Below are 13,358 nucleotides of genomic sequence, written 5' to 3'. Positions count from 1 at the left end.
AAGAGTGTGGATCGCATACTCTCCATATATGCAAGCCAAGTTGGATCACCAATGTACTATGGCATTTTGCATACCGTGAGAAATAAGATCATCCAAGCCGACGTGGCCCTCGAATCGTACAATGTACCCCTTAATTGGAACTCCATCTCCAAGTGTCTCACACTGCATTATGCAGATAAAAGAGATATAAATACATTAGAGTACGAGATGACTATGTTAATACAGGGCAACAACCAGACAGTAGAACAGTTTTATCAGGTTGTCTACAACCAGCTGACTTTAGTACTGAACAAGGTAGGATGTATGGAGCTCAATAGAGAGTCGGAAATACTCATGACGAAAATGTACAGGGAAAAAGCATTAGACACTTTCATCAGAGGTTTGAGAGGAGACTTGCCACGTATTCTTAGCATAAAGGAACCAGCAGACCTTCCCTCAGCCCTCCATTTATGTTTTAAATTAGAAAATCAGAACTATAGAACAAACAGCCTTCAATAAAAGCCATCAAACAGGTCACAAAAACGTAGCTCGAAACGCAACACCACCCATGTTACCACCGCGTATGGTTCATTACGCACAAAATTCCCCTCAGATGATGAGAACGGTACCAATTGGTTTCAGAGCCCAAATGCCAACACAACCTGCATGGCCAAATACCATGAATAAGGGACACCAATACTATAGACAACAACCTTACCAAACCAAACCTCATCAGACAAACGTACCGCCCCGACCATTAGCACCCAAACCACAGCCACGCCCCGAACCAATGGACGTTGACAAAAGCATACAAACACGGAGGATAAATTACATGAACAGGCCAAATTTTGAACTATGGAAAAGACCCCCACCAATAGTAAATACAACAGATAAAAGACAAAGAAACTTTGATATTCAATCAGGAGGGGAATATCCCGACAATGACAACCACAACACTTACATAACCATGGAAGAATACGGACAGGCCATCGAAAGCTACGAGCAACAGACCGAACACGAACAATCACTACAAGAGTACGCACAACAAATAGAACAAGATGACGACGAACAAGAGAGCCCCATTGAACATGCTAACATTAATTTTTTAGAATAACTTGCTCTTCGCTTCCTTACATAGAATGTAAGACAAAAAGCGGAGAGATACTTAAAATACTAATAGAGACAGGTTCAAATTACAGAAATTACATACAGCCCAAACTAGTTTCTAACCCGATTCCCAATCAAAAGCCTTTCGAAGCCGTAATCTCTTTGACAGACAAGATATTCAAGTAAAATTTTTCCTATTACCTACGTTAAAAGCATTTGACGCAATTCTGGGCAACGACAGCCTTAAAGAACTAGACGCTGTAATCCACAGCAGCAAAAACCAACTAATAATTAAAGATACCATGTTTATACCTCTTAGACAGAAAAAAATCGAGGCAGTTAGCACTGTCATACCACGGACAGATCACATGACCAGCGAACAGAAACAAAAATTAAAACAGTTAGTTACGAAATACCCCAATTTATTTGCTACCCCAAATAAAAGATTAACCTACACAACCAATGTAAAAGCAGAAGTTTGAACCAAGACAGATTTACCCATATATTCTAAATTTTACCAATTCCCAATGTCTTTAAAAGACGAAGTCCATAAGCAAATACGAGAACTTTTAGAGTACGGAATTATTCGCCCATCCCGATCACCCTACAATTCACCCGTGTGGATTGTTCCCAAAAAAATGGATGCTTCCCAAGAAAAAAAGTATAGAATGGTTATTGATTACAGAAAGCTTAATAAAAAAAACAATAGCAGACAAGTACCCTATTCCAGAAATAAACGAATTACTAGCACAACTTGGGAATAATAAAATTTTTTCAGTGCTTGACTTAATAAGTGGTTTCCACCAAATTCCATTAAAAGAAGCAGATATTGAAAAGACCGCTTTCTCCGTAAACAACTGAAAATACGAGTTTACACGACTCCCTTTCGCCCTTTTCAAAGGGCGTTAGACGACATTCTCCGTGATCATATCGGCAAGATTTAGCAAAGATAATGAAACCCATGCAGAAAATCTTGACACAACTCTCGAACTCTTCAAGAAGCTAACATGAAATGTCAGTTAGACAAATTCGAGTTCTTTAAAGACAAAGTAGAATTTCTCGGCTTTGTGATCTCAGAGAAAGGCGTCGAGACTAACCCAGACAAAATAGCAACCATAGCCAAGTATCCCTATCCAAAAACACTCAAAGATTTGCGATCTTTCCTCGGACTCTCTAGCTACTATAGAAGATTCATAAGAAATTTCGCTAAGTTGGCAAAACCACTTAGCTCTCTTTCAAGAGGGGAGGATGGACGAGTGTCCAAAAGCCAGTCTTCAAAAAAACTAATTAATCCCAATCAAGAAGCCATTGATTCCTTTGATAAAATCAAAAACGCTCTAATATCCAATGAAGTCATTTTACAATACCCAGACTTTAATAAGGAATTTAAATTAACAATTATGCAATTGGAGCAGTCTTATCTCAGAATAAACGACCCATATGTTTCCTTTCAAGAACATTATCAAAATCTAAAGAGAATTACGCCCCTAATGAAAAAGAAATGTTGGCGATTATTTGGGCACTAAAAGCCCTCAAAAATTACCTTTACGGTAAGGCAAAAGTAACAATTAAGAAGACTCTAGTCGAGACTGCTCGACTAGGAGATACCCTGAACCCTCCAAGCTGATATTCTTATCATTCTGCACTTCTTTTATGCATGCACACATACATACACATGCATCCACCCTCACGCGCCCGCGCTCTGCTAACTGCGCAGTAAGCAGCGACTGCGCTTGGGCTGCGCTGCAGTGTGGGCAATAGTATGAGAATTTACTTGGTGAATAGCTTCTTTTGTAAACATACGATCTTAATGAAATTTTCAGGGCGTAATTATGTGTGTACATTCCAAAGCACAAGTCTCTAGTACTTGAAATACGTTTTTTACAAATTGGGGGCAAAGGGGGCGTGGTATCCAAAATCTGTTGATTACAAAATGTTTGTATTCATCATATGTATATACACAGTAAATCTGAAGTCTCTACGTCTAATAGTACTCCGATGAGGCTCAAAAAACAAAATCAATTTTTCGATTATTCTCGATAAAAAAGTTATCGGGTGAGTTATCGAAAAAATTAAGCAAACTCGTACTGCGTATGGTATATACGAGTATGCACACAATTTCAGCTCTCTAGCTCTTATATCTTCTGAGATCTCGGCGTTCATACGGACAGACGGACAGGGCTATATCGACTCAGTTCGTCGTGCTGATCAAGAATATATATACTTTATGGGGTCTGCGATGATTCCTTCTGCCTGTTACATACTTTTACACAAAAACATTATACCCTGATTTCCCATTTTCAATGGGTTCAGGGTATACAAATATTCACAGACCATCAACCACTTACACATTCGCCTAGCAGTTGGAATGGCAACGCTCGAATCAAACGATGGAAAACGTACCTAGAAGAGTTTGACTATGAACTCTTTTATAAACCAGGCAGGGATAACACAGTAGCAGAAGCATTGTCAAGAATACCCATAAACCAAATACATTCAGTAACATCCACTCAGCATAGCGCAGAAAGTTCAAGCCAACTTAATACCTAGTAACTTAATACCTAGTATGGAGGTCCCGATAAACGTATTCAAGAAACAAAAATTCTTAAACAAAGCAAACACAGACGACTACAAATTCCAAATTCCTTTCCCAACTTTCCATAGACACCTAATAACTAGACAAGAGCTCACAGAAAATAACCTAGTTCAGATATTTAAAAAAATATTTAAACCCTTCTGTAACTAACGGAATAATAACGTCAGCAGAAATCATGAACCAAATTCAACAAATATACCCCAAACACTTTAGGAAATTCAACAAATATACCCCAAACACTTTAGGAATTATAAAATCAGATTCACCCAGACACAAGTGAAGGACTTGACTAACGAAACAGAACAGGACGAACATATACTAAAATACATATAAAAAATACACAATAGAGCTCACCGCAACGTAATAGAAAATAAAAAACAATTATCAGAAACCCATTACTTCCCTAAAATGAAACAGAAAATAGCGGCATTAGTCAAACAATGTCAAGTTTGTAAAGAAGAACAAGTAAGAAAGCTGTAGTCGAGACTGCTCGACTACGAGATCTCCTGAACCCTACAAGCAACTGATATTTCAATAATAGTTAGCACACACACACGCACACGCACACACACACACGCATACACACACACACGCATATACAGGCGATTGCGCTTGGGTTGCGCTGCAGTATTGGCGATATTATGAGAATTTATTTGTTGAATAATTTAATTTTTAGACGTACGATCGTAATGAAACTTTCAGAATGTAAGCATAATGTTTAAATGTATGTGTATACCGAAGCACAAGTCTCTAGCATTTGATATACGACTTTTACAAAGATGAGGGTGAGGGGGTGGATTTATGGGTGGGGGGTAAATTTTAACAAAAACCGAAATTGTATAAAATACGTCTTAATATATATTTAAAATTTGGATACTCTAGCTATAATAATGTAGGAGATATAATTTTTTATCTGACTTTCAATAAGGTTTTATATCGATAAAAAATATCGGAATGAGTTATCGTTTTTTAGTGATAAACTCGATATGCGCGCGATATATACGGACATTTAAAAAAAAAAGTTGAAGTCTCTAGCTCTTATATCTTCTGAGATCGACGCGTTCATACATACGGACAGACGGACGGACGGACGGACGGACGGACGGACGGACGGACAGACAGACAGACGGACAGGGCTATATCGACTCAGCTCGTCGTGCTGATCAAGAATATATATACTTTATGGGGTCTGCGATGATTCCTTCTGCCTGTTATTTACATTTCAACAAAACCATTATACCCTGATTTCCCATTTTCAATGGGTTCAGGGTATAAATACACAATAGAGCTCACCGCAACGCAATAGGAAATAAAAAACAATTATCAGAAGCCCATTACTTCCCTAAAATGAAACAGAAAATAGCGGCATTAGTCAAACAATGTCAAGTTTGTAAAGAAGAAAAATACGACAGACAACCGAACAACCCTAAACTAAATGAAACACCCATACCTCAATATCTTGGACATATAATTCACGACATTTTATTATACCCTGAACCCATTGAAAATGGGAAATCAGGGTATAATGGTTTTGTTGAAATGTATGTAACAGGCAGAAGGAGGCGTGGCAGACCCCACAAAGTGTATATATTCTTGATCAGGGCGACGAGCTGAGTCGATTCAGCCCTGTCCGTCTGTCTGTCCGTCCGTCCGTCCGTATGCTTGAACGCGTCGATTTCAGAAGATATAAGAGCTAGAGACTTCAACTTTTTTTTAAAATGTCCGTAAATACAGCGCGCATATCGAGTTTATCACTAAAAAAACGATAACTCATTCCGATACTTTTTTATCGATAAAAAACCTTATCGAAGATCACTTAAATAATTATATCTCCTACATCTTTCAAGCTAGAGTCTCCAAATTTAAAATGTATATTAAGTTGAACTTTATACAATTTCGGTTTTTGTTAAAATTTACCCCCCACCCATAAATCCACCCCCTCACCCTCATCTTTGTAAAAGTCGTATATCAAATACTAGAGACTTGTGCTTCGGTATACACATACATTTAAACATTATGATTACATTCTGAAAGTTTCATTACGATCGTACGTCTAAAAATTAAATTATTCAACAAATAAATTCTCATAATATCGCCAATACTGCAGCGCAACCCAAGCGCAATCGCCTGTATATGCGTGTGTGTGTGTGTGCGTGTATTTGTTTGTATGCGTGTGTGTGTGTGTGCGTGTGCGTGTGTGTGTGCTAACTATTATTGAAATATCAGTTGCTTGTAGGGTTCAGGGGATCTCGTAATCGGCAGTCTCGACTAGAGCTTTCTTACTTGTTATACCCTGAACCCATTGAAAATGGGAAATCAGGGTATAATGTTTTTGTGTAAAAGTATGTAACAGGCAGAAGGAATCATCGCAGACCCCACAAAGTGTATATATTCTTGATCAGCACGATGAGCTGAGTCGATATAGCCCTGTCCGTCTGTCCGTCCGTCCGTCCGTCCGTCCGTCCGTCTGTCCGTATGAACGCCGAGATCTCAGAAGATATAAAATCTAGAGAGCTGAAATTTTGTGTGCATACTCGTGTATACCATACGCAGTACGAGTTTGCTTTATTTTTTCGATAACTCATCCGATAACTTTTTTATCGAGAATAATCGAAAAATTGATTTTGTTTTTTGAGCCTCATCGGAGTACTATTAGACGTGGAGACTTCAGATTTACAGTGTATATATATATGATGAATACAAACATTTTGTAATCAACAGATTTTGGATACCATGCCCCCTTCGCCCTCAATTTGTAAAAAACGTATTTCAAGTACTAGAGACTTGTGCTTTGGAATGTACACACATTTTGACCATATTATTACGCCCTGAAAGTTTCATTAAGATCGTATGTTTATAAAAGAAGTTATTCACCATGTAAATTCTCATACTATTGCCCACACTGCAGCGCAGCCCAAGCGCAGTCGCTGCTTACTGCGCAGTTGGCAGAGCGCGGACGCGTGAGGGTGGATGCATGTAAATGTATGTGTGCGTGCATAAAAGAAGTGCAGAATGATCAGAATATCAGCTTGGAGGGTTCAGGGTATCTCCCAGTCGAGCAGTCTCGACTAGAGTCTTCTTACTTGTTTTATTATGGAGTTCCGATATTCGTGGTCATAGATAACGAAAAATCTCTGAATTCAGCATCCATAACATTCATGATGCGAGATCAATTAGGGATTGAAATTTATAACACTCCACCTTATAAAAGCACAGTCAACGGCCAAGTCGAACGATTTCACTCTACACTTTCAGACATCATGAGATGTAACAAAAGAAAACAAGAATATAAAACTTTTCAAGAATGAATTGACAAATCAATATACGACTATAACTACACCATTCATTCAACGACTAACAGAGGACCACTAGATTTGTTTTTTGGCAGAAACCTAACGACGAACCCAGAACAATGTGAAAGATCTAGACAAGACAACATTGACAGACTTAGACAGAAACAAACGATGGACTTACAGAACCACAATAAAAGACGCAACGAAATACGTACCTACACACCAGGACAAGAAATATACGTCAAGATCAACAATAGGCTAGAAACTAAATTGTCTCCCAGATATAAAAAAGAAACAGTAAACGAGGACAGAAACACAACAGTACTAACCTCAACAAATAGAGTCATACATAAAAGTAATATAAACAAGTAAGAAAGATCTAGTCCAGACTGCTCGACGAGATCCCCTGAACCCTACAAGCAACTGATATTTCAATAATAATTAGCAAACACACACGCACACACACGCATATACAGGCGATTGCGCTTGGGTTGCGCTGCAATGTTGGCAATATAATGAAAACTTATTTGTTGAATAATTTAATTTCTAGACGTACGATCGTAATGAGGGGGTGGATATATGGGTGGGGGATAAATTTTAACAAAAACCGAAATTGTATAAAGTTCAACTTAATATACATTTTAAATTTGGAGACTCTAGCTTGAAAGATGTAGGAGATATAATTATTTAAGTGATCTTCGATAAGGTTTTTTATCGATAAAAAAGTATCGGAATGAGTTATCGTTTTTTAGTGATAAACTCGATATGCGCGCTGTATTTACGGACATTTTAAAAAAAAGTTGAAGTCTCTAGCTCTTATATCTTCTGAAATCGACGCGTTCAAGCATACGGACGGACGGACGGACAGACAGACGGACAGGGCTGAATCGACTCAGCTCGTCGCCCTGATCAAGAATATATACACTTTGTGGGGTCTGCCAGGGTAAAAAAACGTTTGACATTTATAGACTACTCGTAATAATGGCGATGATGGTACAACCTATCGAACCGAATATGGACATAACGAATCATACGGAAGCACAAACCGTAACGATCTACGACGGACTAGGCAAAATACAAACAATGACAACAAGATTCATTCACATTATTAACTTAGGCAAAATTAAAGAAGCTTTAGAGCAAATAGAATTTCATACGGAAAAAGATTTAAAATTTAGCAGTTTATACCACACCTTGCAACACGAAATTAACCAAACTCACTTGACTTTACGCACTATAGAATACGACATTAACAAGAGAACCACAAGGGCCATTAATATGCTAGGCAGAGCTTGGAAATACATAGCAGGCAACCCAGATCATGATGACTTCGTGCAGATAGAAGAACATATTAATAAAGTCACTGATAACAATAACAAACAAGTAATAATAAACTCACAGTTAGAACAAAGAAGAAATAAGTTGACCACAGTTACCAATACCCTTACAAACAATATACGGAAAGATGATAGATTCACACATGATATAGCAGAAAGTTTACAGAACCAAGCTAGATTGATCAAAGAGGAGGTTATCAATATAAAATATGCCATATAATGGGCAAAAGTTAACGTAATAAACGCATTTTTACTAAAAAAGGCAGAAATAGATGAAATAGAGAGAATCTTCAAAGCTGGTAGAATGCCTTCATTGTCTGTAGAAGAAATGTTAGAATATTCAGACGTGGCCATATTTCACAATACTACTACTTTGTTTTATGTAATAAGAACACCTAACGTAGAAGAAACTGATCATGAAAACCTAATTGTGAAACCAGTCGTAAGAAATAACGTTATATAAATATATATATAATATAGGCCAACGGTCTGCTGATCCTCAACAACTTCGATGGAATGGTGACATCGACGACAACAAGTACATGGTTAAATGGCACCTATGTCATTCGCTTTACCAACGAGTCCATTTCAATTGGCAACCGGACTTTCAACAACCTAGAGAGCAGCACACTGAGAGTCGGCTCCTCGATAATCCAGATGACACCAGAAGAATCGAGACGACTCCAAATTCTATCACTAAAGGCTTTGCAGGCATTACACATCAACAATAGCCAACGACTAGAACACCTAAAACTTACGACACATGCAATATCGTCCATAATATTGGTCTGCATAGTCGTGATAATCATTGTCATTGCCTTCCTCTACACAAAGAGGGCGAAAAAAATTACGTTACAATTGGACAATAGCCAGATAAAGAAAGTAACAGAGGCACCAAGGCGAACCATAGAAAACATACAGTTCAACGACATTCCCTTCTTTTAATGATCGCCTGAGGACAAGTTCAAATCAAAGGGGGAAGAGTTAAAAACAAATATATTCTTCAAGTTAAAAACAAAATATTCTGCATTGCAACAAAACCCAATGGGAATTATTGAAACACAAATAAAACGTAACAAGCTGATCAGAACAATAAGCCAAAACTGCTGACACCATGTAGCGGACTTCCTGCACACGCCAACCAGAGCTCCAGCAATTCTAAGAAGAATTGCACAACGGTACAACAACACCACGAGCGACGCCGCTGCCATCGTCGTCGACTGAACCACAGCTTAGCTAGGGATAGAATTGATTTAAGTAATTTAGTTGCAAATTGTTCTTGAATAAAACGGACTTCGTTTCAGCAATAAAATATCTTTTTTTACCGTTTTAATAAAGAGAGAACTTAACTTATATACTTTGTGAGGTCTGCCACGCCTCCTTCTGCCTGTTACATACATTTAAACAAAACCATTATACCCTGATTTCCCATTTTCAATGGGTTCAGGGTATAAAAACGATCAATAATTCCGATATTTTTGATCGATAAAAAACCATATCGAAGATCAGTAATAAAATTATATGTCCTACATCTTTAAAGGGAGAGTCTGCAAATTTAAAATGTATATTAACATGCATTTTATAGAATTTCGATTTTTATTAAAATTTACAAACATTCGAATAAGGCGTGGCGTCCTTCAGCAGACCTCGTCCGCACCAAGAGCATTTGTCGGTTTCATCGAGGCCACAGCGATTCAAGTAACTCCGAAAGCATCCACGTCCCGAAAAAATCTGTGAAAGATACAAATTAACTTCGCCGTGTTTGCGGTTTACCCATGGCTCAAGCTCCGCGATGAGAGTATGTGTTCAATGCCCTTTAGTTGATCTGTTCCACCTTCTTTGCCATCGTGCAATGCTGCTCGCTCTAATATCATTGCGTCGTATAGGATCGTGTGCATTCCGTTCCACGGCAAATTTGTTCTTGCCGGCTACGACGCGTCGTCACAGACTGTTCGCGCAGCAGACTCTGACTGCGCTCAGTCTGTAGGTGCAAATGCACCGGCTGTAGCTCGCCGTTGCAATCGCTCATGCCCATATCGGCGCTGACGGCTGACGGACCTTATGACGTTCATTAGAAGGAGACGTCGTTGCTGTTTAGGTCCCCTCTTGTTAAGCATAATTCTTGAGAGAACTCTACAAGAATTAGCTACCTTTTTATGCACATATTCTAAATGCTCGCAGAAAGTTAATCTTGTGTTTATCATGACACCAAGATATTTTATCACCCTCTTTGACGCAATGGTGACGCTGCCGATCTTTGTATTGGCAGTTTCCATTTTTTTTGTGACTGCCGACTAAGACGACTCCGGTTTTGTGTGCCGCTAGCTGGAGCCCAGCTCCAGTCAACCAGCTTCGTATGCGATTGATACTCACACTGCACATATCCTCAGCATCTTTAAGCTCCTTGCCTATGGCGACGACAGCTACATCATCAGCAAAGCTGCTGGTAGTTTCAGGTGCAGTACGCCGTCGTACTGAGCACTGAGCCTTGGGATACTCCAGCTGACACTGTATGAGTTAGGGGACCCTCTCTCGTGTTGTATACCAGTGTTCTTCCTCTGAAGTAGCTTTTTATTATCTCTTTTAGATATTTAGGGATATTATATTGTGATAGCGCATCCAGTATCATATCCCAACTACCTGTGTTGAAGGCATTCTTTACATCCAGGGTCGCGATGATGCAGTATTGCTTCGTTCCGTGCCTCCATCTGGTGCCTTGGATGGCGGAAGTTGCCAGGCCAACAACTTTTTTTAGCGCATCAGTTGTTGACCGAGCCTTCCGGAAACCAAATTGATTAGGTGACAGGTCTCGGGCGCTAGCAGTAGAAGTCTCCAGTCTAGAGCAAACCAGTTTCTCAAACACCTTTCCGATGATGTCTAAGAGGCACATTGGTCTATACGACGATGGCTCTTCCGGTGGTTTGCCAGCCTTGGGTAGCAATACCAGGTTCTGGGTTTTCCATTTTGCAGGGAACGTTTTCTGGGCTACTATTTGTCATGCTCTGGCCTCAGCATTACCAATTGTGCCCAGAGACTGAATAGCCAGCCGATACGGTTCTCTCCACAAGGTTAACGCCCTGGCAGGTGCCTCACATATTGTGAACAGAAGTGCCGTATGATCGCTGCCCGTATAGCTATCGCAATAGGTCCATGTTGCTTCCCGAATGAGGGATGAAGTGACAAAAGTGATGTCAATAATATCCGTATCCAGCCCGACTGAAGGTGACCAGTGGCCAGTGATGACCAGTGCTAGATGTCGCGAAGATCTCCAGTAGGATACGGCCTCTGGCATTTGTTGTGTGGCTGCCCCATTCTAATACCCATGAGTTAAAATCTCCTGCTCCAATGTTCTATGGCATAACATTTCATTTTACGTGCAGCTTCACGATAGGATGGGCACCTGAAGCTGCCTGCTGAGTGATCCGTATGATTTTCACCTTTCCGGACGCAGAGGCTACATTTCGGTGGCTTGGTGCATGCTTTTTCACTGTGACCCATCTCTCCATACCTGAAACAGGCGACCTTTAAGTCACAGTCGCTGCCGCAGTTGGCTGCCATATGACCGTAATCGAGACACTTGAAACAGCGTTTAGGCTGATCCACGGCTCGGATACGGCATACTACCCATCCTATTCAGATTTTGGAAAGCTCGAGCAGAGTTTTAGCTTTTTCAATTGGAAGGGCAACCGTAGCTCTTTGCTGTCCACTAAAAGCTAGTCGAAGTGATTTGGTAGCCTCAATGGGTAATGAGCTAAACTTCAATTCAACCCTGATTGCCTCCGAGATCTCCTCTTTGCTCGCTAACTCATCTAGATCACGAATCTCAATTTGAGCCGATTCGGTAAGTGTTTTAACTCGGTCGCCAAGGTCTTGCTACAGCTTCGTGCAGAGCCTCAGCGCTACGCTCCGGCTTCAATTGCAATTAAGTAATTGCAACAAAAGGTCCCCCTTAGCTGTCATCCTAATGCCTTGAACGTCGCCGCTCAGATGCTTTAAATTTGGGTCGCTTTTGACTACACTTAGCATGTCCGCATAGCTACAACCACCTACGCCTGAAATTGCAATTGCGTCAGTTCTGGGAAGTTTTTGCATAGGCTTGCGTCCTTTAACAACTGTCCAGCTGCTCGGGTTTGTCAGTCGACCTGACTGGTTTGTATTTTCAGCTGTAGCCCGCAGAGCCATTGGCTCTTTTGGATTCGCTGCACTTTTATTGGGTCTCGGTTTTTTTCAGGGAGTTTTTCTCTGTTCGGTGGCAACTTCTCTCGACCGCTTGGGCGTATTGCTACCCGTAATCGCTCTAGCGCTAGCTTTCTTCGCTACTTTCTTGACCGGTGTGGTCTGTACCTCACAGTTTTTAACCGGTTGATTACAGAACGCTTCAGCCGTCTTGTGGAGACTAAGCAGCCTAGCCAGCTCCTCTCTCATCAAGGCATTTATATGCCGCTGACCCCCAAATAGGGCAGACAAACCCTCTAGGGTAGCTCCTATTTAGGCTAACGCTTCTTTCAGTGGTTTGGGTGCCTGGCACTCAACTATTGGGAACTGATTGGAAGTCGACGGCTGCGGCAACTCCTTCTGTTGTTGCTGCGGCGATCGCTGCAACGAAGAACGGCGCGCGAATGCTTGCAGCTCGTCCTCCATCATAGCATCCATTTTTGCTCCGACTACCAAGGCGTGCAGCCTGTAGTGGGCAATGGCTACTAATAAAATTTGAGTTTAGAGACCGCAGTGACTTAAACTTAGCTTAAGTACTACTCAGCTTACTCCACGATCCGCCGTGCAGTAAGTCTCTGGTAGTTTTCGAAGTCGCTAGGTACGTCTCGCCACAACATACACGTTTTCTTAAGATTTTCCACTTTCTAGTTTAATAATTTGTCTGTGTATTACCAAGTGAAGTTGTCTAAAATGAGCTGCATATACCCGCATACTATTTTATTATTATTACATTACATTTTCAATCACTTTTTGAAATCGATATTGTTGTCCAACTTATTTGAATTTTTTTAATAGCAAAAAATAATTATAAAAACATCTATTGAAATTCTT

This window comes from Drosophila navojoa, chromosome 4, assembly GCF_054131105.1.
Source record: "Drosophila navojoa isolate 15081-1374.11 chromosome 4, UAZ_NAV_1.0, whole genome shotgun sequence".
NCBI lineage: Eukaryota > Metazoa > Arthropoda > Insecta > Diptera > Drosophilidae > Drosophila > Drosophila navojoa.
Note: the sequence above shows the minus strand (reverse complement) of the source record.